The 24,143-nt window shown below is 50.7% G+C and overlaps 1 protein-coding gene across 1 annotated transcript in view; it reads left to right on the top strand.

Annotated features, from left to right (window-relative positions):
- LOC146765576 (uncharacterized) overlaps window positions 1–18,078 on the top strand; it is a 36,136-nt gene extending 18,058 nt beyond the window's left edge. The window contains exons 5-6 of the mRNA XM_085559895.1: window positions 2,252–10,790; window positions 11,152–18,078. The gene's annotated coding sequence lies outside the window, so the exon portion shown is untranslated. The remainder of the gene's footprint in view (window positions 1–2,251; window positions 10,791–11,151) is intronic.
- The last annotated feature ends 6,065 nt before the right edge of the window (window positions 18,079–24,143 follow it).

The following is a 24,143-nucleotide window of genomic DNA, read 5'->3' as shown; positions in this document are numbered from 1 at the left end:
TTTCACCCTCGTGCTTTGCAGGGAGGAGACACCAGGTGGGAAGAAGGGCTCTGACCATGTGGAGATGTCAGAGAATGCAGCACCCCCAAGGACAGCTGAGCTAGAGCCCTTCTCTGGGATGACAAACCTCCTCTGTGGCAGGTGACAAACCCACCTGTGCTCCTGGTTTGCCCCCACACTCGGCAGGAGCCCCTCTAGAGGTTGGCATTAGGTCCCCAGGAACTGGCCTGCAGTCTCCCCTGTTCCTGAGCTCCCCATTCCCAGACAGTGACGCAGCTGCTGAAATTCGTCCCGTGCAGCCCCGAGCCATTCCTGACTCTTGTCTCTATTTTCTTCCCGTCATCCGGCGTCGCACATCACGGGTGAAATATGAAAGAAACAAATTAGAATTACCTCGCTGGTGTGACAGAGAGGAGAGCTGCGAGTTGGGGAAGCTGAATGGAATGATAAATCCCATCGCTTAAACCGTGTAATGAATTTTCCTGGAGATTTGTCTCAGAGTAAAGAAAGGGAGAGGAGGGGAAAAATATGAAATTCTCCTCGGATTTTGCAGAAGGGTTGCAGGCAGCTCTGACTGAAAAGTGTAAATCTGAAGAGTTTGTGCCTGCAGTGCATCCAAATAAGTTCCCCTTCCTTAATAGTCCTGGGTGCAATTTTCAGTGAAATGTCAAATCTTCTTTTCCTCCACTGGCATTCGGTCTAATAACATTATTTTGTCCGAGAAGCCTGGAGAACTAATGTACTTCAGGAGTAATTCTGCAGCTAAATATAGGAAAGAAGATTTTTTTGCCTTACAAGAAAATATTTTTTGTGCTATAAGGGACTTTGGTGGGGGTTGGAACATCCTTTGCCACTGATTTCTTGGGTGACCTTGGATAAATCACTGTCCTCTCTGTGCCTGTCTCTCCTTCCCTCTCTGAACTTTTCATGGATTTAGGTTTCAAGGTTTTTGGGATACAGACCAATATTTGCTGGATTTTTAGATTTCCAAAAGAGTCCCTGGAAGTGAGATGCATGTGTGAGCACAGCTCCAGCCAGGGAAGGAAAGATACCATGTCACAGAGCCTTTCCTTGGAGGGTGAGCAGGAAAACAGGCAAGAAACATGAAAAAGTCAGAGTTTTCCTCAAAAGCAGAGGTCAGGAACACACAGACCACACCTGAAGCAACCTCCTTCCCAGGGAGCTCCAATGAAACACAGATTAGTGAATGGAAATCCCAATCTCTAAAATATGTATCCCAAGGCAGGAGTGAACCTGTCTGAGGAGATGTGTTCTGAGTGCTGCAAACAGGACACCCCAGTGCATTTCTACCATGGCTGTTCCTGGAGCAGGAGACTGGGAAACCAACTGAGAACTTCCCAACCCTGGGGAGCTCCTGGCAGGAAGATCTCAGTTCACAACATCCAACTCAATAAAAATGGTGTCTCTGTGACATCCAAACTGTTCCAACACTGCCAGCAGCTACCACCCTCCTTTTCTCACTGGAATATTAAATTTATTTTTTTTAAATCCTTATTTTTTCAAGAGAAGCCTAAAGGAAAAGCCCTGCAAGTTGCCTCCTGTGGGAACGGAGCACAGAACATGAACAAGCTACAAATACATGCCAGGAAAAATCCATAAAAAGTAATATTCCCTGAGGCAAAAGGAGCATATTCTCTGTGTTCAGACCATGCTGTCTCACCTCACTGCTGTTTTCATTCAGAACAGGGTGTGGGCTGTCCTGGCCATACCCAGCCTGAAGGGTGTGCAGAGACGCAGCAGATTTTAAAGGAATTCTAAGAATTCTCTGCAAAAAGAGCATTTTATTATTACAAAAAAAAAAAAAAAAAAAAAAAAATAAATAAAAAAAGAGGCAGAGATTATTCTTACAAATTAGTCCCTCAGGTGACTGGTGCAGCATCACCTGGCCAGGTGTCACCAAAGACAGGAAAGATTTTCAGGTGGTTTCTGATTGCAGCATCCCCTCCTGCTGTCTCTGCATGAGAGATCTCCTTTTTGAGTCTCAGACTGCTCCAGGAGAGGCTCAGGGTGGACAGCAGCAGGAATTTCTCCATGGAAAGGGTGGCCAGGTCTGAGCAGGGGCTGCCCAGGGAGCTTTGGAGTGCCCATTCCTGGAGGTGTCCAAGGAACAACTGGTGGTGGCACTCTGAGCTCTGGGCTGGGGACAAGGTGGGAATTGGGCACAGGTTTGTTGTGGAGAGCTTTTCCAACCTCAATAATTTTGAGATTCTGTGATTCCATCTCCCACCAGGTGCCACCTGCCTCTCTGTCCCTGCTCCCAGCCACCACTCCAAGCACATCCATCCCTCCATCCCTCCATCCATCCATCCATCCCTCCATCCCTCCATCCATTCATCCATCATCCATCCATCCATCCATGCATCCATGCATCCATCTATCATCCATCCATCCATCCATCCATCCATCCATCCATCCATCCATCATCCATCCATCATCCATCCATCCATCCATCCATCCATGCATCCATCTATCATCCATCCATCCATCCATCCATCCATCCATCCATCCATCCATCATCCATCCATCATCCATCCATCCATCCATCCATCCATGCATCCATATATCATCCATCATCCATCCATCCATCATCCATCCATCCATCCATCCATCCATCCATCCATCCATCATCCATCCATCCATCCATCCATCCATGCATCCATATATCATCCATCCATCCATCCATCCATATATCATCCATCCATCCATCCATCATCCATCCATCCATCATCCATCCATCATCCATCCATCCATCCATCCCTCATCCATCTATCATCCATCCATCCATCATCCATCCATCCATCCATCCATCCATCCATCCATCCATCCATCCATCCATCCATCTATCCATCCATCCATCATCCATCCATCCATCCATCCATCCATCATCCATCCATCATCCATCCATCCATCCATCATCCATCCATCATCCATCCACCCATCCATCATCCATCTATCATCCATCCATCCATCATCCATCCATCCATCCATCCATCCATCCATCCATCCATCCATCCATCATCCATCCATCATCCATCCCTCCATCATCCATCCTTCCATCCATCCATCCATCCATCCATCCATCCATCCATCCATCCATCATCCATCCATCCATCCATCCATCCATCCATCCATCCATCCATCCATCTATCCATCCATCCATCCATCATCCATCCATCATCCATCCATCCCTCCATCATCCATCCACCACCAGACAATTACGGATGTGTGCACAGGGACATTGGTTGCGCTCTGTGGCCCCACACCGGTCGTTCCCCAGCGGTTCCAGGGTCATTGCTGGATCAGCAGCCCTCGCACACAGAGGCTCGGGGCCCTGCCAGCTGGGACGTGAACCTGGGCACTCGCCGCAAGCAGCAGGTAAGGATGAGGTAAAGAAGAGCAATGGAAGTTTTAAGCAATTAATTTTTCCCTTCACCCCCCTTCCCACCATCTCTTTTTCCTTTTTCTTTCACCCCTTTCTTTCAAAGCTGAACGTGAGACTGTGTGCCCATTCTCTGGGAGCCTGGTCAGTGCCCCAAAACCCTCTGGGGGCAGGACTTGTCCCTGGCAGCCAGCCTGACCTCCCCTGGCACAGCTCCAGCTGTTCCCTTGGGCCCCATAAGCTGGAAGCTGATTTTGGGTCTATCCCACTGGGGAATTTCTAGAACCTTCTCACAGAAGGCACCCCTGGAGCAACCCCACCCAAACCCTGCCACCCCCCAGTGCAGCTCTCACCTACCCTCGTGTCATCCTGAGCATTTTTCCTCTGGAAAATGAAACCCACTGGTTTTGCATGGATTGAGCCATGGAACACGAGGAGGATTTGTTTGGATCCAGCTGGAATTTGCTCTCCCAGGAAAGAGGCAGCATGGCACGAAGGATTGCAGTGCAAATTACACTTTCCTTTATTTGGGCTTCAGATGATGGAACTAAAATTAAATTTAAACTCTTTGCAGAAAGGTAATTTTTCCTAATCACTCACGCTGCTGCACAGATCTCTACAACTTGATTACGTTCTAATTAGATTAATTGGGTGGAGAATAATTTATTTTCCAAGAAGATCAACTACAAACTGCAAGCAATTCTATAGACTCTGCAGGAGGGAAAAACCCACAACAAAATAACACCAGCACTCACTCAGAGCTTTAAAACCAAAGCACAGACTGCCCAGTAATTAAATTGTTAAAGAATTTATAAGGATATCTGGATGAGCTCAGGTGTTGTTTTTCATTCCTTTCCCTCTCTTTCATAATTTTCCCTTGTCCTCTCCCTCTTTTTCTCTGGGCCATAAAATGAGATGTGGAATTCCAATTCCTTCATTGATTTCTGAGATAAAAATTTAAGAAACTCAAGTAACAAAAGGTTGCACTCCCACGTTCTGCATGTGAAATGGATTGCCTTTGTTACAGGGCAGCAAATATTGAACTGGGTAATGCTGCGAGGTCTTTGGCCTGAATACTAATGGTCATTATTTACCAGAAATGAACAGGAGCCAGGGAGGTTCAGCACCTCCTGATTGGCTTTGGCATCCCAACAAAGGCACGGAGAGAGGGACAGGGGACATGAAAAGTGGATGCAGAGCTCAGTTCCTGTGCCTGGCCCAGCTTTATGAGCCAAGCTGCCTGTGAATTAATGCCGAGCAGTTTTCTGCTGGCAGCATCTGGCCACAGCGCACGTGGCTGTTCAAGCAGGCTGGAATGTGCTTGGAGGACGCTGCATCCCCGATGTCCTCGCTTCGTTCTTTGCTTTGCCCTCTCCTTGGGCAGCGCTGTCCTTTGCTCGGCACAGCTTCGAGCCGAGGTGGGACAACTGGGGGCTGTGAATCCCTGCTGAGCAGCTCCCGTGTTCCGCGTGGGTGGAAGGTGCTGAGCTGGGCACCCACCGGGGCGCCGGGGACATGGCAGCTGCAAACTCAGCTCTGAGGCTCCTCATGGAGCTCTCGGTGCCAGGATGAGGCGTCAGGGCCCGTTAACTTCGGGAAAGGACACGGAGGCTCCTCGATTGCTCTCCGTTGTCTCTTAAAAACCCAGTGGTGATTAGAGCAGACAGGAAACTTGGCCACTTGACCTTCAGAGTGCCCAGGGAGGTTGGTTATAAGGGCACAAAATGGCCAGATTTGTTCTGGAGACTCTCAGGTCAATGCTGCTCTTTTCCAAATTGTGACAGGATCACTGAGATTGGAAAAGCCCTCCAAGGTCATCGAGTCCCAGCTGTGCCCGATGTCCACCTTGTCCCCAGCCCGGAGCTCTGAGTGCCACATCCAGGAATTCCTTGGACACCTGGATGGGCGCTCCAAACCCCCCTGGGCAGCCCCTGCCAAGGCCTGAGCCCCCTTTCCATGGGGAAATTCCTGCTGCTGCCCACCCTGAGCCTGCCCTGGCCCAGCCTGAGACCGTTCCCTCTCCTCCTGTCCCTGTTCCTGGAGCAGAGCCTGACCCCCCGGCTGTCCCCTCCTGTCAGGAGCTGTGCAGAGCCACAAGGTCCTCCTGAGCCTCCTTTGCTCCAGGCTGAGCCCCTTCCCAGCTTCCTCAGGGATTCTCCAGCCCCTTCCCAGCTCCCTCAGCCTCTCCTGGGGCTTTATTCCCTTCCCAGCTCCATTCCCTTCTCTGGATACTCTCCAGCCCCTCCAGGTCTCAAGGTCCTGTGCCCAGGACCATCCCACACAGATCCTGAGCAAATGCACTTTCCAGCATTCAGTGAACAGGAGAATTGTGCCAGCCTGGATCTGTGGGGGGGTTATCACTGCCAAATGACCCCGGGCCTCTTCCTTGTCCCCTCCAGCTCTTTGTTTCCCCTTGGGATGGGTGGCAGATTTATGTTTCAGTAGTTCCTGTGGTGTTTGTCTCCTTTGTGCTGAATGCAAAGACTGGCCAGAGTCTGAAATATGACAAGTGTTTGGATGGGGCAGATAGGCCACCTGCAGATATCAGCCCCAGGAATGATAACAGGGCCTGGCAGAGTCACAGCGAGTGCTGAAATTAATAGCAAGAGATCTATTAAGGGGATTAGACACACGTTTGAACACTTACAACTTTATCTCTTGCTGCTTGTGGCAGGGACTATTTATTTCTGCAAACCCAAATGTCTGAAGGGTGATTTGTAGATTGGAGAAGGTGGAGAGAAAATTTGCACACTTGAATTCCCAAACCTCTGATCTTTGGCTGGCGGTGAGGGATGGGGACTTGGCTCTCATGGGCATCTCCATGGGACTGAGATGTGTCCCTTTCAGTTTTGTCCACACTCTGGAGCCATCCTGGAGAGCTTGAACTGGTCCTGTCCAGCTCCTGGATGAGAAGGTTCTCTGGGAGCATCCCAGCCATGTCCAGAGCATGGGATAGGGTTGGGGCCACTGCAGAGCGCCCTCCGAAACTCTGCTGACACTGGTGTGAATGCAGACACAGCCCAAGACACAAATCCTGCCCGCATTTCCAAAGGGGAGCTACGGTTTGAGGACCCTCCATTTCTGGGGAGAATGTTTTGGGGCAAGGCAGAGGGGTTGCTGCTTTCTGCCCCTGCAGCACATCCACATTTCGTGTCTGGTTAGCCTCTGGGAAAGGCACGAGCCACACCTGCGGGGAGGGGGGGGACAGCTGGACACGAAGTGGACAGCTGGACTGCAGAGATGTGCATGTACCTCTATCTGTGAGATCAGAATGACAAATTTGAGCTCTCAGAGGTGTGAGGCTGGACTTTACAGCCTCACCTGGTTTGGATGTGATTCTGTGTGTGCAGTTTCTGAGATTAAATGAAGAATAAAGCAGAAGATGGAAACCCCGTGTCCAGGACCACCCAGGAGGGGTAGACTGCAGGTCTCTAATGTTTAACTGGATTCCTCCTCAGGCCAGAGTCAGGGGGAATGGCAAAGCTCTTCTGGCTGCTGTGGGGGGGAAACCACGTTCTAATTCTAAATGTCTCTTTGGTACAGGTGAAGACTGGGATGTTCACAGGCTATTTAGTCTCCTGGTTCACAGCACGGCCTAAGCAGGTCTTTTTATGTTCCCTGACACTCGTTAGGAAGTTTTAAGAGATTGAATAGAATGGAAAAATCAGATTTAGTAATTTCTTTTACAATATATGTGCCCCTAAAAGGAACCTCATAAAATATGAATTCCACTGAATGTGCTTGTTTCTAAATTCAGAACATGTGTCCAAGCGAATTTGTAGCTCAGGAAATGAAGGACAAACTGCCTGGGACGGGAGATGAGCAGACAGGCAGCTGCCCTTTCCCTGCCCTGCTCTTCCTGCTGGCCCCTCCTGCCTGCTAGGGCATTTCCCAAAATATTTTGCACCCAAGGCACTGCCCTTGCTGTGCAGAGCTCCTGCCTCGTCTGGCCAGGTGCTCCCACCCTCATCCACTCATCTTTAATTTGCAATATTGCTATTAGATGTGGATCTGGGAACAGGCGGATGCCTCAGCCCCTTCCTGGGGCTGCTCGGGGTTTTGCTGCCTCCAGGTTTTTGCTCCACCTCCAGGGACTGGCCTCACTTACACTGGAGGAGGGAAAATTTTCCTGCCCTGCCAAATATTTTAGGTTCAGCAAACCTCCCCTGCCAACTACGATGGGCTGGGAAGAGGAGCTCTCAAAAACCATTTGCAACATAAAAGCTTGGCAGAGTAAAATGCTTTTGATCTGTGCAAATAATTCCCTCGGCAATTTTGGGGAGGTTTTTGTATCCGTTTCTACTGTGTTAACTTTCTGTTTGTAACAATTAATTTCACGATAATCAGCTCAACATTGTGAAATGCAGAATCATTTCAAACCAGAAATGTCTTTTATTTTGCAAATATCAAGGCTGAAACACGAACAAAGACAAAAATGTCCCAGAGGCAGCCAACAAGGAGGGGGTTGGATGCAGCCTCCTCTGTGTAGAAGTTCAGTTTTACCAAATAGACATTTTCTAAAGTCCCAGTGTTGTGCTGAGGACTTAAGTGGATCCAAGTCAATATTTTTCCCTTCTCCTTTAATTTTCTTCATTTTTAAGGTGTGATAAAGTCCAGCTGCAACCTTTTCAGGGCAGCAGCCCTGAGTGAGCTGCTTTCTCTCCAGAGTGGGAGCAGGGATGCAGGGAGGGAAGAGCAAGGGGAACATTTCCAGCCGTGCGTTCTGAGCCATCATAAGTTACCCGGCACGGCCTGGAGAGGGGAGGGAGCTGGGGTTAAATTAGCCCCACCTCCAGATGTCAGACCCAAATCTCCAGCCCTTCCTCCCCCAGTGGGGGTTGCTGTTCCCCAGCGATGGATAAACTGGAGTCATCCCAGTGGATGAGATGCCAGGGGAGCTAAGGGGCTTTTATGGGATTTTTTTGGGCTGGGTCCCTCATGTACCCCCTGCTGAACCCTGCCTGGCTGTTGGAATGCCTTCCTAGGGATGATTAAGCTGACATTTAATTGGGGACAACACCTGGTATTTGCTCCTCGGGCTCTGCTCCTCTCCATTAAGACCATAACGAACCCAAGGAGTGATGCAAGTAATTTTATGGTGCTGAGAAGGGTCAAACACATTTGCTCTTTGATGAGAGGAGCTGTAAAATCCTTAACTGGGAGCTGGATGGATCAGGCTTTCTGAGCATAAACAGGCAGAGGAAAAATGTGGAGATGGTCTGATGGGTCAGTCTGGGAGAAGAGAGATGGATGCATTTAATAAAGATCCACTCGGCCATTTATCCATCTCCTCTCAGTCTTCATCCAGAAGGAGAGCTTGCTCCCCGCCACGGGCAGCGCAGCAGAGCTCAGGAGGCAGGATGGATGGGTGCAGGAGCAGATGGATGGCTGGACAGCATTCCACCAATCCATCTCCATCTGTCCTTACACCTCAATCTTTATCTCATCTGGTGATGCACACAGAGACTTCAGTGGGGAGATACAGGGACTGAGTTTAGGCGTGTGGAGAGACAGGGAGGTTTTGCTCAGCCCCAGAAGCTGAGTGTGGAGGGTGACAATGACAGGACACTGTTTCTGCAGCAGCCCTGCCCTGCTCCCTGCGAGGCTGCAGCTCAACCCTGGCCATGCTGAGGGCTCCTGATAACCTTGGCTGTGCTTCCCTGCCCGCCCAGGCTCTGCCTTTGGAGGTGAAACATTTCACAGCAGGGAAAAAACCCCTACGATTAAAAATATCTTTTCTTTTTTTTGTCTTTCCAGCTGCTCATGTCCCCTTTCCTGGGGCCTGAATGCAGCATTATTCAACAGAAAGTTATTGTGAAAGTCACTGCATTGGCTTTTTCTGTGCAAATAACACCAGATTTCAGAGCCTCTGGAATTGCCACATGAATCAAGCTGGACAGATGGAATCCGTGCATCCCACTCCTCCCACAAGCACACAGGGCCCTGCTGTGCCCTGAGATGTCTGCAGCCACCAAAGGTGACAAGGAGCTGACTGCTTAGGCCGTTCCCTCTCCTCCTGTCCCTGTTCCTGGAGCAGAGCCCGACCCCCCGGCTGTCCCCTCCTGGCAGGAGCTGTGCAGAGCCACAAGGTCCCCCTGAGCCTCCTTTTCTCCAGGCTGAGCCCCTTCCCAGCTCCCTCAGCCTCTCCTGGGGCTTTATTCCCTTCCCAGCTCCATTCCCTTCTCTGGATACTCTCCAGCCCCTCCATGTCCTCCTTGTCCCGAGGGACCCCAAACTGAGTGCACGATGCAAATGTAGGGACATCTGGGATGTGAGTGCTGTGCCAGGCATCTCCAGCAGGCACCCACTTGGCACAGCTCTCCACTCATGTCTCTCTCCTCTTCCAGAGCCCTTCCCAAGTGCTGCAATTACCAAAATCCTGCCAGTTCAGTGTCAAAGCTGCCGTTCCACCCCGAGCCTGTGATTCCAGGAAGGGCCTCTGCTGCTGCCCGTCAGTCTGAGGCTGCAGTGGAGCTGTGATCCCAGCCCAGCTCCGAGCCCTGTCCGCGTGCCAGGATCGATGGGGAATCCTGAGTGATGTGTCAATAATAACGATCCCGATAATGAATAGGGGGCTGGGCTCGCGTGCCCGAGCATTAAAAGATCCTGACCCCAAGAGGTTGGATACCAGGAAACCTGCTCATTGATTTAATGACCCTTGGCTGGAGTTCTGAGACAGAGCAGAGACAGAGAGGAGGCAGGTGGAGCAGAGGCAAAGTGTCAATGTTGCGTTTGTCCGGATTTATCTTACTCCACACTTTCAGCCTCTTCCTCACCACGCTGCAGTGCCAAGCCTGTCAGTCCCTAGGAATTAGGGTGCCTTTGGGGCCCCTTCCTCATCTCCCATGGAATGTACCCTGCGATGGGATCCTCCCTGACAGTCACCAGTGTGTGCGGGGTGTGGGGTGGGGGCTGCGGTGGGGTCCTGGGGTGTCATCCTGCAGCTCCCACTGATTTTTCCAGCTGTAGGAAATGCCTGTGTGTCTCTCCCCACCCCAAGGGTTCTGCCCCCCGATGTCCAGCGGCTGGAGGTGGTTTGCTGAGCCCCTCGGCCAGAACCCCTGTCTGCCGAGACAGCCCCGTGAGGAGCTCAGCACGGATGGGAAGCAGCGGGGAGCTGGGCGGGGGAGGATCTGAGCACTCATCCCTCTGCAAGGGCTCGGGAAGGGGAAGTTCATCGGCTGTCGATCCTGCCCTGCTGTGACAAAAGCTTAAGGAGCTGCTCGGCGCTGGCAACGCGAGGAACGTGCTCCGGCTGTGTCACAGGGCAGCGATGCAGCGCAGCTCGTGGCTCTTCCCGCTGGGAGAGACCCCCGCTCCGCACCTGCCACGGACAGCTCAGGGAAGGCAATCTCCTGGCACTGGCACAACCAACCACCAATTGTTCCAGGTACGGAATCTGCCGCTTAAGAGCGACTGCTTTGCTCTTGGGTAGCTCTTTGTGTGTCAGCCTCAAAGGCAATTCAAATAGAAAGGGTTTGGAATCTCCTGCCTTGCTTTCCAGCAGGGAAACTGAGGCAGGGACAGCCCCACTCTCTGCCGTGCCTCTCACTGACCACTGGCACGCCCTCCTGGTGAGACTTTGCACACAATTTGTAAATTGGAAACTTCCTGCCGGTGTTTTGTCTATTTTGTCTATTTTGTCTATTTTGGCAATTGAGCTCTAAAGAAACTCCACGCTGTGAGTACAGGGTGTGGATCTCTGCTTTCTCCCATCTCTGTCATTTTTGAATGTTTTGGTTATTTTCCAGAAAATTTGACAGAGGAATTGAGGTTCACGATGCTTCTGCCACCTTCTGTCAGCAGGAGCTGAGCAGAGGAAAAAGTCCCCAGGGGTGACCTGAGTGAAGCTCCATCAGATGTTGGAGTAGTGGCACAGGATGCAGAAGGAAAACGAGATTTGACGGCAGGAAAAGCCTCAACCAGAACTCCCAGTCCCCCATGAGACCCAAAGCTGCAGCAAACAGACAATTTGGGTCTGATACTGACATTAATATTTTTTTTTTCCTCCCTATTTTTTTGAATTCACGTGGTTGTGTGTAAAGGGGTGTTTTGCACTGGGCAAAACCCACGCAGGGAGGCTGGAAAGGGGGGTCAGGGCACCAGCAGAACACTCAAATTTACATGAGGACAGCTGAGATGAGACACGGGCCCCTTGCCTCCCCACTGCCAGCCTGGAACTGTGCCCCTGGGCCTGGCCTGACATGATCTCACGTGGAATTGCATCAGTTTTCTCTACAAAACAAGGATTTGGTGTAACCATTCGAGTACATCTCAGCTTAGATGTTCTGGAGCTGCATATGAAAGCTCCAGAAAGTTATTTATTTCAGCCCATTTAAAGTGTTTTTGCTGATGTATTCTGCAGAGTGGGTTTAGTGTGTGAGCTCTTTAGTAAAATCATTTCTGTATTAATGAGACCTAACCCAAAGCCATTAAACGTGACTTTAAAGGAATACCTCAGCGAATCGCTCATATTGAGATGGATGGGAGCAGACAGAGAGTGTTTGTAAACTTACACATCATCAAATCAAACTGGAACTCATTAAATACAGCAAAATTATTCACTGAATAATTCACTCGGGTTGAATATGAAAGATTTGGACAACCTTGGGTTGTTTGATTGAAAAACAGCTTATTTTTTATGCTTCTGTGTATGTGACAAAGTAAAAATATGAGCTGAAGGTGGGGAGCTCTGTCACCTTGGTGTCGAGGGCCTTCCTTGGAGGAAGCTTCATTAAAATTGAATTCTGACAAATTCAGTCTGGAGGGAGGGTGGTCTTTTCTGGGGACAATCAGCCTGGCTGACTGAGGATTTTTAAGTATTTCTCATGTTTCATGCTCTGGTGGGGCTGCAGCAGCTCTGGGGAGCTGGGCTCAGGAGGTCTGTGCTGGGGCTGTTGGCTGAGGGTTCTTGGGTCAGCTCCATGTCCATGGGATGCTGTTCTGTGTCAGGCCAAGCTTTGAGATGCTGGGAGGAGTGGGAACCAAGCATTCCAGGGTTTTCCTTGTCCCCTAACTCCTGCCTGTCCCCAGGGGTCTCCAGCTGTGCCAGGAGCTGCCCCAGTCCTGATTGGGGCCCTGCTCCCAGCACAGCTTCTGTTCAAACTGGGGGCTCTGCTGCACCTTTTCCTGCCTGCAAAGCCGGAGAGCAGCTCCAGGGCAGCTGAGGATTGTGTGGGGATCCGGGCTGGGTCCATGGCTCCAGCAGCCCCTGGGCCAGGAGAGCTGCTCCGGCTGCTTTTCCTTCCCCAAGCCGGAGAACAGGCAGGAAGTGGGAAAAAGCCATAATCCCACTGTGTACAGGCCAGGGATGTGATCTGGGCTGAGCTCCTAGGCCATCCCTTCTGCTGAGGAATCCATCCTCCTGGTTGCACACAGGAGCAAAGTCTGGCAGGAACTCAAGGAATGCCTCTTCCCTCCATGTCCCCCTCCTGCTTTAACCCCATCCCGCCCAGCACAGCGACTCCACAATCTGCTCAGAAACCTCTGAGCAGAAGAGAAAGCTTTAAACAAAATACAATTTTACAGTTCATTTCAGGTAATCACAGAGTCTATGTTCCGAAATGATCCTCTCGGCATTGCCCACGGAGAGCAGCAATGGCTGATTGGCATTCCATTACTAAACAGCTAAGCCATTCATAATGCAAAAAAACAGACTTGATGGAAAGATTTGATTCAGTTTTCAAGCTAGACTAATTCAAAACCCAGAGCTCTATAAATCAGAGCAAATGTTCTTTATAAAAAAAATATAGCCAGAGCCCATGTGCAGCATCAGATCTATGATTTATGTCTGTATCCCATTAAAATGAAGGACAAGTGAGGGGAGCAGGGCTGTCCCTGCACCCTGGGGTCCTGCCTGCCCCATAATAAACAAACACCTTCAGTGACTGAGGAAATGGCCCCGGTGTCCTAGGGACATCTGGGGACAGTGGACTTTCACTTGGAGAGGGGGCACAGCTGAACTGTGCCCTGTTGTTGCTGCCAGCAGGCACAGGGACAGGGACAGGGACAGGGACAGGGACAGGGACATGACAGAGGGGCAGAAGGTGGGTCAGGGCAGATCTGGCAGCACCATGGCCATGGGAATGAGCTCCCAGCAGGGTTCCTTCCAGGGCAGATTGGTCCCAGCCAGGTACAACCCTGTGCCCCCAGGGTGCCCCCCCTGCACCCCCAGACCCTGGGGTGCCTCTGGGGACTGTCATGGGATTGTCCCGTGTGCTCTTCAGAGAACCATGGGATGCCTTGGGTTGGAAGGGACCTTGTCCCACCCCTGCCATGGCAGGGACCCCTCCCACTGTCCCAGGAGCTCCCAGCCCCAGTGTCCAGCCTGGCCTTGGGCACTGCCAGGGATCCAGGGGCAGCCACAGCTGCTCTGGTAACAATTTCTGCTCAGTACAAAACATTAACTCACTCTATCTCTGATGAAACCTGTGGTTTTTCCTTCCTCACTGCACCATATCATGTCCTGAGGAGTGTTCTGCTTGCAGAAATGTCGTGGCTTAACCCCAGCCAGTCCCAGCCCCTCACGGCCTCTCACCCACTCCCCACGGCAAGGTCGGGGAGGGAATCAGGAGGGTAAAATCTGGATAGCTCATGGATTGAGATAAACTCCATTTAATAGGGAAAGCAAAAACTGCACCCACAAGCCAAGCAAACCAAGAGGTCAATTCCTTGCTTCCCTTGGGCAGGTGGGTTCAGGACCTCCAGGGCTCCATCCCATGGAATGGTGGCTCGACCTCCATCCCCCAGAGCAGGAGCTGAACCACAGAGGTGCCCTCAGACCTAGGTCAGGTCTGTCAGAGAGGGAGGACCTGACCCAGGAACGCCCACCCTCAAGCTGCAGGACAGAAAATTCCCTAAATTTATTTCCTTCCCCCTAAACTTGCCTGTCTGCTGGCAGCTCCACCATTCTTTGACAGCCCAGCCCCTCTTGCAGCCTTGGCCCAGCGAGTGCTGCTCAGACTCACCGAGTCCCCGAGCCTGGGCTTTGTCCCTTCTCCCCAGGACAGAACCCATCCCCAGAGCTCGCTGCCCGTGCCCTGCTGCTGTTTATGCCTCTCCAGCTCCTGGAGTTGGTGCAGCTGGGGCTGGTAACATCTGTTGGCAATCCAGAGCTCGCAGGGAAAAGGATGCCATCGTTCAGGAGCCGACAATGATGTTTTAAAAGCTGTGTCTGAAATCCCCAAACAATTAAGAGGCATCTTTTTTACATTCCCTCCCCATCTGAGGCATTGCACAGGCAAGGCACCAGCTGAGAAGTACATGTAGATCTTGACAGGAAAAGCTGCGATTAATGAATAATGGAGCACCAGCAATATATAACTTTCAGGCGGAGCCATCGTAATTCAATCCAAACAGTAATATCAGGGTCTTTTCTTGGAGGAGTCTAAGCAGCAGTTAAATATTAAATAAAAAAGATGACATTTTATTTTATTTTCCTTTGGCAATTCTGCATCTCCTGATTCAAAGAAGCAAAAGGCAGAAAGTGCCACCACGAAGGGGGAAAGAAAGTTCAAATCTAAATTCACCTGCCCCCAGCCTGAGCTATCAACGTGCTTAATGAAGGAAAGGGAGGGTAGGGCTGCAGCACTGGGCTGCACCCTCTGGACTGATTTACCACCTGGACTTGTGCCCTTCATCTTTTCATCATCACTCAGATCGCTGGGACTCTTCAAGGAAATAGCTTCAAACTTTTGTCCCTGGTTTTGTGTGCCTGGGAAGATGTGTTCTTTAAAAACCCAGTAATTCACCAGCTGCATAGGAGCCTTGCTCAGTCATCCCGAGCAGCAGCAGATTTGGTCCCATTAATGCGATGGGTTCTGTTGCTCTCGAGGTGGCCTTTTTTCCACTTTTTCACTTCTTCGGAGTTCTGCTCCGTGCAGTGCCCCAGAGGCACCTCCAGCATTTCAGCCCCTTGCACCCCCTGGGCTGTGGGTCCCGGCCCCTTCTCCCGCCCCACGTTCTCCCCATTAGAGCAGAAACCTCCCTTGTGGCCTCTTTGCACCTCATTAAATCCTCATTTCTTTCCAAATCTCACATCAGCCCTTCCCTCTCCCCTCTTCCTGCTGCTAGGGCTGAACGATTTCATTAATTCCCCCAAGCACTGCCCACTCCAGCGCTCCCACTAACGACTCCATCCAGCAGCGGCTGACATCTGTTTAACTGCCCTGCACACATCGGGGCTGCCCGGGGCAGCCTCAAGGTGAAACCCTCCGCACCCACCAGCCCTCTGCCACCAGGATTTGTTAAACAAACCCTGGTGACTCCTCTGCCAGCGACCACAACTCTCCTCTGTGTTCTACAAAACTGGGGCTCCCAGCAAGGAGCTGTGAGGGAAGAGAGGGCAGACGGGGAGGATGGGGATTTGGGGTGGAGCAGAGGGTACCTGTAGGGCTGTGTGAGGATTTGGGGTGGAGCAGAGGGTACCTGTAGGGCTGTGTGAGGATTTGGGGTGGAGCAGAGGGTACCTGTAGGGCTGTGTGAGGATTTGGGGTGGAGCAGGACCATTTGGGTACCAATGGTACCAGTGGGTACCATTGGACTGTGTGTCCAGGGTGCTCACACTCAGCTGCTCTCTCCAAATCTCATCCAGTAAATGTTTACAAATGCGTGGCATTACCTCTTGGTTGCTTTTCCACCTGGAAGGATAAAACCTTTACTTGTTGTCCTGGCTCTGCTGTTCTAAGAGGAGTGGGGGGCAGAGCAAACAAAGCAAACAAAGCCCCAGCTCACACAAAATCTGTTCTGCTGCAAGCTGGGCCCGGCTCACGAGTGTTCAAGGGAGTGAGCAGTGACCCATGAGCTCCTCAAGGGATTTGTGCTCCACACCCCTCATGCTGAGAGGCTCAGCCTCTCCTTGGAACCAGGAGGGCATCAGGCCTGGCAGAAACAGAGTTTTTGTCCCAGTGCAACTGGAAGGAGTGGAGAGAGAAGTGCCTGATCTGACCCTGCAGGTGAGGGCTGGGTGGGGAGCACAGGGTCCCGTGGCTCCACAAATCCAATGTTCCTGCAGAGCTGGGAGCGCTGGGAGGAGGAGCAGCACCTCCATGTCCTCTGGCTGTGTCCCCAGCTCCAGTCCCTGTGAAAACAGACCTGACCCATCAGATAAGGCACAAAAACACCACCATGAGGAGGTTCAGATCCTAAACTCAGCCTGACTGTTTGGTTTATCCCTGAGCCATGCAGCAAAAAGCCCTCCCTGGAGAGGTCCCAGACAGAGGCATCCCCATGGAAGGTCTTGGGGACACAAGAGCCCAGCCAAGAGAGGGCTCTGTGCACAGGGCAAAGCCTCGTCCTCCCCTGGCCAGCAGCGGGACAGAGCCGAGCACAAACCAAGCAGAGCAAATCTGCAGTGCAGGGTTCACAGACTTCCCAGAAGATCTGCCCCAGGAGCAGATTTTTTCCTTCCTCATTGCTTTGCCAGCCACCCGTGGAAGGTTTGTTTGCTTTCTGACCTCCTTTCACAAAAGAACAATATTTTACCATCACCTCTTTTCTTTCTTTCTTAATCTCCTTTAATTATACTTATTTAAAGTCTGTAGTATTTTTGGAGGGCTGAGGAGGAGGGATAGCAGGGTACAAACACCTTAAGATCTTTAATTCTGTCCAGATAAGAGAGCTGCACTAAATAATTTCCAAAAAGAGCAGAGGTTAAGATAAGACTCTCTGCTTTCAAAAGTATCCCAGTAACTCCATTAAAGACAGAACTAGTAGAAAGCAAGCAAGATGGAGCAAAACATCTTCCTGGGAGTTTAATTTTTTTCTCAATGGAATTAGAAGGAACTCTCTTAACAAACAGCCTTTTCTTCCCCAAGGAAAGGATTTTATTCCCTAGTAAGAAGTGATGGGATGAGAGAAAATGTCCCCAGGATGCACCAGGGGAGGTTTAGACTGGATGCTTGAACATTTCTTCATGGGAAGGGGCTGTCAAGCTCTGACAGAGCTGCCCAGGGCAGGGGTGCAGTCACCATCCCTGGAGGGGTTTGCAAATCTTGTGGATGTGGCACCTGGGGACATGGGGCAGTTTAGTTTAGAACTTGTACTGAAGAGAAGTTGTGCCCACAGAAGATGTGGCTGCCCCTGGACCCCTGGAAGTGTCCCAGGCCAGGCTGGATGGGGCTTGGAGCAGCCTGGGACAGTGGACATGTCCCAGTGCTGGAACAAAATCATCTTTGAGGTCCCTTACCAAACTATTTTAGGATTCTGACTGGAGAGGCAAGTGTGGTCAGGGAGGTTTCCCTACCAAGGATGGAATTTGTTAAGCTTTTGGCAGAATGATTTTTATCTTTTTTTCCCCCCATGAGTTCTGTTTGCTTCCTGCTGCAAATTTCAATATTTCATCAGGAAAACAAAAGCTTCTTGGCTTTCAGTCGATGTTTTATGTGTTTTGAGCAGGATGTTGTGACACACTGTGGATGTGTTTCCAAGGGAAATGGGAGCTCCTCTTGGCCGAGCTCTCTGTGCTGTCTCACCAGCTCCGGCTGCCGAGCCTGATTCGGGTGCCACCCTGAACCCCATTTCCTCAGAGCAATAAAGGAAATAACTGCAGCACCCACGGCGATTTAAAACTCTCTCCAGGAGGCACAAATCCCCCAGAAGACGAGCAGACAGCACACGCTGTTCTCTCACATCCTGAGGGAAAAGAGGGGAGGGAGGGAGGGGGGGAGGGAGGGAGGGAGGGAGGGAGGGAGGGAGGGAAGGGGAGGGAGGGGAGGGAGGGGAGGGAAGGGAGGGGAGGAGGGAAGGGAGGGAGGGAAGGCGAGGCAGGGCCGCTCCCTCGCCCTGCTCTGGGATGCTCCTGGGGAAGGAAGATTTCCCGGACATCAGGGCCCTGAGCCAAAGCCAGCCGGTGCCTCACCAAAACAACATCGCTCATCCGTGCAGCGTTCCCAGGGAATCAGGTGTTAATGGGGTGTCACATTTGTCTTCCTGACAGCTGGCATCACCGATAAGAATTAATCAGATAGAAATAAATAAATAAAAGTGATAAAACCCCTCCAATATCTACTAACAAGGCTATTTGTGATTTTATTTTTTTAGTGTTGCTCTTATCTTACTCAGAGGAAGGGGGGGGAGCAGCGAGGCAGATAAAAGTGTTGGGTAAATCCAGCATGGCTGGATTATGCTATCGGAGCCGAGTGTTCCCGTGTTGTGGAGCAGACACCTGCTCCTTGCTCCTGCCTGATAGTGGGCACAGTCAGCTTTATCACCTCTTGGGTTTCCAGGCAAATATTTTTCAAGTGCCAGCAGAGTCTTCCAAAGCCTTGCACATTCACATGCACGCCCGCCATGCACCGGTGATGGGTTTCTGCAGGATTTGTGCTGGAATCAGGCTGGGCTGAAGGGAGGGGATCTCCCAGGAACACTTGTTAGCAAGCTGCAAGATAATCAATAATCTTGATGGAGATGCAATGGGCTCCTGGAGTCTGGAGTTTATGATTTTGCCATAAATGGAAATAATTGATTGCCCATTAGCTGGGAAGGGTATTGAAAAGTCTGTGGGTATTTGTCCTTCCAGGGAAACACCTTTGTTTATAGACCCAGCCTGGAGCACACCAGGGCCCGTCCTTCCTGCTCTGGTCACTCCAGGGTGGGGACTTCGGCGGCATGACCAAGGCACAGCTGGTGCTGTGGAGACTTTACCAGAAGGGTTCTGTGTCCTGCCTGCTCTGGAGACCCTCTGCTCCCACCCCAGGGTGATCCAGCTCTGCCCCAACTCTTTCCCTCCCCAACTTCCCAAAGCAAAACCACATCTCTGCACACTCAGTGCAGCCACTGTATCTTCACAGAAATATCAATGGGATCTTGTCTGTTAAAATCCCATCTATATGAGCATATAATTTTGCTAGAGTCACAATCTATTAGTGAAATCTCAGCCCTGGTGACAAGATAACAGAATCCTCAAATTAAATAGGGTTTCCGCAATTACAACGTCTCCCTTTCTTTCCCAGCATTAACACCATAAATGCTGCTGTCAGACAAGATAAAATCTGAATTCTATCCTGACAAGGCAAATGTTATCAAAGATCAGTTAATTACACACTGGATTTCAGAGAAGCAAATAAACCCCCTGCGGGTTTGTGTGAAAACTGCTGTTCTTCCCACCAGCTCCTCCCTGGGCCACCAGGCACGATTCCCTCATCCCTCCCTCCCTCTCCAGCACACTGAGGAAATGGGATCCACACTTTCTGCTGGTGTCAGACTTTGCCCCCAGCCTAGGGCAGGATGCTGACAAGGGAGAGGTGCTGGAGGTTTGACGTGTTTCCTGCAGGAAGGGACCTGTAAAAACCTGTTGGGTTTGTGAGGAGGCTCTGTGGCTCTGCAAAGAGCTCTTTCACTCCAGCCCATTCTGCGTTTCTCTGATTTATTTCATTAAAACAATTGCTTCCTTGCAGGAATTATCAGAATGGACACATGTCTTCTCTAACCCAGTAGCTGCTTCCCTCCAGCTGGGAGTTTTTTCTTCCTGTTCTCTGTATTTGCAAATAAGGTATTTAAGCCTTATTTTGAGTGGCAGCCTGTGTTGGAGGGGGATGTTTTCCAGCTGCTGTGAGTTCACATGGAACTGTATTCCATCCATCTCCAGCAGCACTGCAGGTGGATGGGACATTCCCACTGCTCAGCCCAAGATCCTGATGGCAGCTTGAAAAGGCTGCTATTAAGAGCTGTCAGCCAGAGGTGTTGCACAGCCCACAGCAAGAAATGGGCCAAATTCAGAAAATTACATGGAAAAGCAGAGCTTGTGGCTATCTCTGATTGCTGCATTTAAAATTCTCTTCAGCCCTGCAGGGTGACTGCTCCATTGCTGGATTTTTCCTGAACACAGACACCATGAGTCCAGAACACGGCCCAAACCCCCTGGTGCTGCTTTGGTGACTCTGCCCGTGTGCCCCAGCCCTGCCTGTCTCTCCCAGCTCTGGGTTTTCCAGCTTTGCTCCTTCCTGCCCTGCATTCCTGGGGCTGGCAGTTCCAGCCCAGCCCATCCCAGTGACACTTGTGTGCAAAGAGCTGTCCCACGTGTGGCTGGCACTCCGAGAGGGACAAATGTTCTTCCCATTAAGTGCTTCAAGGAGAGCTGATGATGCTCCACCAGGCCGGAATGATGGACTCCCCTTCCCACACTGTGTGGGGATGGGGTCTGGCAGTGCTCTGCTCCCCCAGTGCTGTGCTCCTGTGATCCTCTCCACCCCCACTAATCCCCTGCAGTTCTGCACAGGGAAGGGCTCCTCATGGCCCTCACCCCGCCTGGGCTCAGGGCTGGGCACTCCACATCTGGATGGGCTTCCTGGAGGCCAGGAGCAAGTTGGGAAAGCCCCACCAAGGGTGGAAGCATGCTAATAACTCAGCTGCATGGTGGGACTGGCAGAAACACAAAGTTTTGGCTTCTTGACTGCTCCTTCCTCCCCCTTCTATCTCCACCTCCACCTCTCTTCTTCACCATCCTTTTCCAACCCCTCCCCACCCGGATCAGTCTTTCCTGAGGACACCTGGAGGTTTGGAGTGCCAGGATTTGTGTCAAATGCTGTGTGACAAAGGAGCTCTACCTCCCACCCAGGTGTGATTTATGTTACCAACCGTCTGAGCTTCTTGTTGCAGCTTTTATTTAATCCAGGAGGAAAAGAGCAAGAAAAGAGAAGTAAAAAAAAAAAGGACAAGGATAATTTATGGCTCCAGGGTGCAGAGAGGGCCCTGGCTGTGATTGTCTAGGAGCAGTCCCAGCTCTCCTCCCGAAGAATCAGTGTCCCTGTGCTTAAGCTTAGCCCAAGAAGGTCAGGGAATCATGGAATGATTTGAGCTGAAGGGACCTTAAATCCCATCTCATTCCAACCCTGCCATGGTCCTGGTCCTGCATCTCTGTGCTATAATTAAATACAAGGAGGCCACCCCAAATCAAGCTAAAAATTAAGATTCTCATTATTTAAATAGGAACCAACTGCCTGAAAGTGAAAGATGGTGGAACCCCCACTGTTCATTCCTTTGGTTTCATAGTTGGTGACAGGCACTGCCATTCCTGCTGGGACACAGGAGCTCCATCCAGCACAGTGGTGCCCACTGGGAAAGGCAACGTTCCACCTGATTTTTCTTTCTCATTCCACACACCAAGCCTCTCTCCCTTATTAAGCAGACGAAAAAGGCAGAACAAACTGGAATATGTAAAATGTTTGTTCCTTGCATGTCCCACCTGGCTGGTCTCCCAGTGGGCTCTTTGTTATTCACCAAGGGCACTGTGGGAACCCAGGGCACAGGGAATATTTCTCTGTCTGCTCTGGGGTGTCCTGACGCCCAGAGAAGCACTGACTTTGACCCTCATTCTTGGAGAAAGCTTCCAAGACTTCAAGATAGACTAGAGCCCACAAAAGTGTGAAATAGATAATAGAGAGTATGTCACTTGGGTGAGAAATTTAGGTTTTGGGATTTTTAGTATGCTGTAGATGGAAACAAGATGGAGGTTTTAGGGCAGAGGCAGGTTGTTCTTCTAGGCCTTCTTCTTCCTTCTTCTTCCTTCTTCTTCCTTCCTCATGGGTTTGGGTGATGTCTTGTAACTGGGAAGAAGCGTCCACAGTGCAGGCTTTGAGGGATCAGTTATTGGGTTAAAAGGGAAAATAATCTAGGTGTCATTTCTTAATTGGATAGTTTAGTCTTAAAAGACCTTGTAACAAGAACTTGTTGTCCATTTTTGCTGTGCTTTTCCAGCACACAGCGTCTGCTACAGATGGTGTACAAAACTTTCAATAAGAAAATGATAAAACAAGAAGCTGAGGACCAAAAGAGTCTGTGCATCTCCTTTTCCTGGTGCAGAACCACTCCAGGAGGGTTTCCCCTGACAGGGGCCAAGACACTGATAAGGCACCATTCTATTTCTGTCACTTCCTTACTGAACACGAAAATATCGAATTTCCCCTGCCCCAGGTAGAATGAGCAGCCACTGCTTTCATGGTTTACAGGTCCCAGGTGATGCCATACTGGTCTGACTGGTGTGAGAGCTCCTGGGCTGGTTGGTGGCTCCCAGGGACGTAGAGAAACCCTCACTTTTGCTTTGGGATGATGTATTTCACACAAAGGCACAGATACAGCCATGGAATAAGGCAGAACTTAATTGCAAAGAAAAATTCAGGGATAGGAATGTAGCAAAAAATTCAGGAGTTATTTGCTTGTGGGAAGCAGCAGAGGTGGGGCATTGGCAGTAATTGACTTGGAGTAAGCTGCAGATCCATCCCCTGCCTGGAATTTACACCAAGCCCTCTAAGTACATCCTCCACCAGAGCTTCCATCATGTCAGACTTGTCAAACGTGGGTAATGCAGATGAAACACTTTAAAAGAATCTCATTTTCAGGACAAGCTGATCACTCTTTCCTTCAAAATAAAGCCCTTGTAAAAGATCTTAATTTAAGCAGTCAAAGATTAAGCTGCCCAGAGTGATTGCCTGCTTTTGCTGCAGAATTTCCTGGCATTTAGCACGAGGCTGTTCATGGTGTGTCACGAGCTTTGAGCCCCATCCTGCTGAAAAACAGCGACTGGGGGGAAAGGGGGACCAAGGGGAGGCTGTGAAGCCTAAAGTGACTCTTGCAGAAATAGAGGCAGGTTCCAGTTTTGCCCTTGTCCCCAGTCCCTCTCCAGCTCTCCTGGAGCCCCTCCAGGCCCTGCAGGGGCTCTGAGCTCTCCCTGGAGCTTCTCCTCTCCAGGGAGCACCCCCAGCTCTCCAGCCTGGCTCCAGCCCTGGAGCAGCTCCAGGGGATTGATCCTCGCCTGTAGAGAAGGACCTTGGTCCCTGGAGGTGACAGAGTCCCTGAAGGACCTTGGTGTAGCCTGTCACGCCCTCACTCTGCTCCCTGACCTCTTGTGATCCCAGAATTGAAGGGAAATTGAAGGTTTTGTTTCCAAAACTGTGGCTTAGGAGAAATCTGAGCAACAGCTGAGTCAGTGCTGGCCCAACTGGAGGGGGAGCTTTTTGTTCAGAAGGGCACAATGTCACAGCACACTGAGAGCTGGTGTAAAAGGGGAAAACAAGGATAAAAGGAGCAGTCAGAGGAAGAAATCAAGGGAACAAAGCTCATTTCCTTGAGGTATTTGAGCTTCTGATCAACTCTAGTATCTTCAAGCAGCAGAAAGCCTTATTTATATATTATTTATCTTTGGCTTAAAAAGAATCATTCTCTCATGTGACAGCTTCTGCCTGGATTTTTGTGCCATCTTCTTTTCTTTTCCTTGTGTTTATTTTTTTTTTTCTTTTTTCTTTTTCTTTTGGGGATCTTACCAGAGCTGCTCTGCCTCTGTTTGCTTTTGTAGCCACAACTTCAAGGCCTGACCTTGGTGTAACTCCTGTCCATGGCCTCGGGCTCTGCTTTGGCCCTGCTTCCCCTCCTGCCCCAGCTCTGATCTTCCTGGAGCTTCGCATCTCCACGTCCAGGGCTGCTTCGTGCTGCTGACTGGGGAGGGGTGGAGTGCAGCATGGTGCTGCCTGTCCCTGGAGGAGAACTTCTCCTCATTGATGTGGAAAGCGGAAAATAAAATAGATGATTGCACTCTTTATCTTCAGGGAACAGTTTTGCTCTGCCCGTCCCCTCCCTGCAGATGTGAAAGCATTTCAGCTCAGGGAAGTGCTGGGAGCACGGTGAGGGAAGTCAGTGCTGAGAGCAGCAGGCACATTTGTTCCCAGCACAGGTGACTTGTGACCTGTCTTTGCCATGTGTGCTTTTCCTGCTCCCTGACAGCCCCTCAGACCGGGCGCCTTGTGCCTGGAGT

The sequence above is a fragment of the Lonchura striata genome, chromosome 23, assembly GCF_050655825.1.
Source record: "Lonchura striata isolate lonStrDom1 chromosome 23, ASM5065582v1, whole genome shotgun sequence".
Lineage (NCBI taxonomy): Eukaryota > Metazoa > Chordata > Aves > Passeriformes > Estrildidae > Lonchura > Lonchura striata.
Note: the sequence above shows the minus strand (reverse complement) of the source record. Positions and strands in the feature narration are given on the sequence as shown.